General features: G+C 41.3%; 1 long non-coding RNA gene across 1 annotated transcript in view; it reads left to right on the top strand.

The window, feature by feature from the left end:
* Positions 1-775, top strand: part of LOC106819846 — a 1,404-nt gene extending 629 nt beyond the window's left edge. Inside the window, exon 3 of the long non-coding RNA XR_001395513.1 lies at positions 715-775. This is a non-coding gene — a long non-coding RNA (uncharacterized LOC106819846). The remainder of the gene's footprint in view (positions 1-714) is intronic.
* Positions 776-3,764: the final 2,989 nt, after the last annotated feature.

The raw sequence follows: 3,764 nt of genomic DNA, 5'->3' as shown, positions 1-3,764 counted from the left end.
TGGAGATACAGACTAAAACGTACAGCACGATTTTCCATTCTGTTGGCAGCCAAATCGATGCGTTGGGAAAGTCGGGATGCGGCTCGCTGGAAGATTGCTGCTGATTGCGGTGGGCGTGCGTGCATGGGGAGCATACCAACAACCAGCTGTATGCCGGTTTGCCGGGTCAAAGGTTATCTCGCCGAGTGTTGCGTCGATGTCCAATCTCCCAGCGAGTCACACCGCATCGCCGAGCGTTAGTAGCTGCCTTTTGTTTCAAATGACTCTCTCAACGCATCGATTTGGCTGCCAACAGAATGGAAAATCGTGTCGTACGTTTTAGTCTGTATCTCCGGATTGCGGGTGTATAAGAGGAAACGATTTCGCACGATGCTAGGCGGATTTACTGTGTACGATTTGAGCTCAAGTTGGTTGCGTTACGCGTAGTAAATCGTAGGTATTTTAAGGCTATTAAATGACGAATTTCCCTTGTTTATTGATGTCCCACTCCTTCCCTATTATCTACTCCTGATATATATATATATATATGCATACATGTATGCGAATACCCTCCTCTAATCACAATAAAAAAAAACATTTCGTTATGTAATCGATGCTGTTGTATAGTTCTGTGCTATCTCATCATGAATATACGCGTATAACGGTATGAGGGAGTTAATGATATAGTTATCGATTTATAATAGTTCTATTCGTTTTCTGTTTCGTCTTCTCCAGGCATTTACGCTAAGGTTGGTCTTGTTTACAACTCGCGCACGCTACGAAAGAAGAAAAGCAGTTCGGTGCTGTTTGGATCAGAAGTGGTCGTTAATGAAGCTATGGACTTTAAGGTTTCTACTGAAATTCTAGAGAAGGTGATCATTAAATCGCTACGCCTGTCACACCTATATAATGTAGATACTATACGGCTTATTCCGCACCATTGCAGCTTCATAGTAATAATAGCAATAATCGTATTTGTCTTACGTTCGTTTCTAATTTAACGCGCTGAATAGAAACGATATTAATTATAACCTAGTATGCCGGATACATATCCCTTATTGTATTAGTCTTACGTCTGTATCTAATTTAACGCGCTGAATAGAAACGACATTAATTCGAACCTAGTATTTGCACGAGAAAGGAAGTCATTAATCACCCGTTAAAACAAATTATATCCACGATTATCTTTCCAGGTTTATTTCTTAATATCGCTCGTCAAGTCCAATGCCAGCGACGACATGGAGATAGAACGCAGTTCAAGAAATACGATAATAGCAAAAGCAAGGATAGGATTTCAGTGTCCGGGCATGGGTCGAGCCCACTGGATAGCCATGGCACGAGCACCAAGAAAGGCGATTGCACAGTGGCACTATTTTTACTAGCTACAGGCGTCCATATTTGTCATAAATAATCTATTTATAAGGCACTGCTAGAGATGTGTGTATAAGGCGTAGCATAGAAGGGTAAACTCTTCTCTCTCCTTAGAGGGATAGCAGAGCCAAGGAAGCTGTAATACTAATATGTGTACTTATACGAGGTATTACTAAGTGGTACTACGCCATGAATACAAGCACCGCATCTAAGGTCTTGCCATCGTAACGTGACGTAGGAGACTGCGTGACAACTGAACAATAAAGATCTCTTATATTACCCATATCAACATAAATTTCTAAGCAACTTCATCAATAGCTAATAATACCTCTTATTATTAGTAGGTATTATTAGAGGTATTATAGCAGCTATTATTAGCGCTTGACTTTATGTCTAATCAATTTGAATCTAATACGTTGGCCATTTTAAGAAGGTCATATCTTTGTTGCTATGAATATCACATATGTGTTCATTTTGTTCCATGGGTATACTGGGTAGTGAACGATGCACCTTACAGTTATTATTCATTTCGAATCTGGCGCCACGTAGCGGCATAATGCCGCAGGTATTAAGCGCGTACGACATTACACATTTATTTTAATTTGTTGAAATTGCTCATGGAGAACGAGCGAGAAAGAAAGAGAGCGCGCGAGAAAACGAGAGAGGGGGAGTAAGAGAAAGAGGGAGAGAGTGCAACTCGGTGATTTAATAACGGTGTTTGCGCATGCGCAATATCTCCCGAGAAAATTAATGGTTTTAGTGCATCACATGACTTTCGGCAATTATTTCATCTATTCGGCAAATATGAAGTGAATAAGACAAAGTTTCTTAAACGAACAATTTCAATTTGTATTAAACACAATGCGTTATAATAACAATGCGTCGCGCAAGCAATAGTGCCCACTCAGGCGGGCACTATTGTTTCATAGTACCTGCGACGTTATCCAATGGAATTTCAACGATTTATCACGTGATGCACTAATATGCAATAATTATGCATTTGAAATAAAGAGGAGTTATCCTAGCATAGATTTATATAATAACATTCCATCAATAGACCTTACTTAAGAAATAGGAAGAAGATCTTATGACTTATGGTATGTTATGGCATGTAAGGTCCGCGCTGCATATACCAGTCATCACCAGATCACACTCTGGCTACGTTTGTGTGTTAGCGCATGCGCAATATCTCACAAGAGGAGATATATTTTGTGATGACTATTTATTTATGGTCAGGGGGTCTTTCAGCATAGATTTATGTAATAAATAATTATTAGTATAGACCTGTATTTATAATTAGGAGCGCGCCCTATAGCCTGTAGCGTGCAAAACACCTACTTCACCCCCTCCCGTCCTTCTTTTTGTACCCCTTGTCGCTCGCTCAACCTCCTGCTTCTGTTACGGCCGCTCAGCTATCATCCCTACCGCCTTTTCTCAGTCCCCCACCCTTCTCTCTCTCTCAGCAAGCTATATTATGCAGTTTTCTTCAGTCATCTCAGTATCTCAGCATAGATTTATTTAATAAATAATATATTAGATATTATTATGATAGGGTCCGGTTTCCGGGCCGTTGAACGTGTGAGAACGGCCGAAGAAAATTATCTTGGCAGTGAACGGTGGGTGACCAACGCGCGAGCGCCATTTTCATGTACAATTAGCATACGCGGAATCCGGAGCGCGATATGCTGCGAGCAAAGTGAATCTTGTAGATGGGATTTTACAATGCACATGCACGTGACATCGATTGAATGCCCAAGATAGGTCGAAGGTATTTATCTTGGCTTGCAACGGCGACGAGCGACGCGAGCGTCAGTTCATGTATATTAGCATAGGGTAAATTGCTGCGGGATGCTGCGACCAAAGTAAACAATTTTAATCACAATTCACAATTAAAGTGAAAGGATTTGCAATGCGCACAACTTGTCTGCGAAAAAGGCGACCGCGCCGATTCTGCTCTCTCGCCGCCGCCGCCGTGTTTTCGCTCGCTCGCGGCGCTGTGTTTTAGCCTTGTCAGGGCGAGTAATGATGACGACGTCGACTAAAAATGACGACGACGACAACGAAAAAAGTGACGTCGCTAGCTGCGAAAAACGTGACGGCGCCGGCTGCGAAAAACGTACTAATGCTGCACTCTCACCATCTCTATATATTCATTGAAAGCAGTTATATTACAATTCCCCTAGCGTTATTGCCTGCATATAATTAATATGTGAGTTTGATAAATGCGTGGGTTTTGCAATATTACACTAACCTCATTTGCCTATATGACACGTATATATATGTGTGTGTCTGTGTGTGTGTGTGTGTTTGTATATGGGTCAACTTGGTCAAGCCATTCTATCATTTCATTAATAAATAGGTTATAAATCACCTGCCTGCATCGGTATCGTAAGCATAGTATAATTGTTTCTGCA

The sequence above is a fragment of the Priapulus caudatus genome, unplaced genomic scaffold, assembly GCF_000485595.1.
Source record: "Priapulus caudatus unplaced genomic scaffold, Priapulus_caudatus-5.0.1 Scaffold2, whole genome shotgun sequence".
NCBI lineage: Eukaryota > Metazoa > Priapulida > Priapulimorpha > Priapulimorphida > Priapulidae > Priapulus > Priapulus caudatus.
The sequence above is the reverse complement of the archived record's forward strand: the minus strand, read 5'-3'. Positions and strand labels throughout refer to the sequence as shown.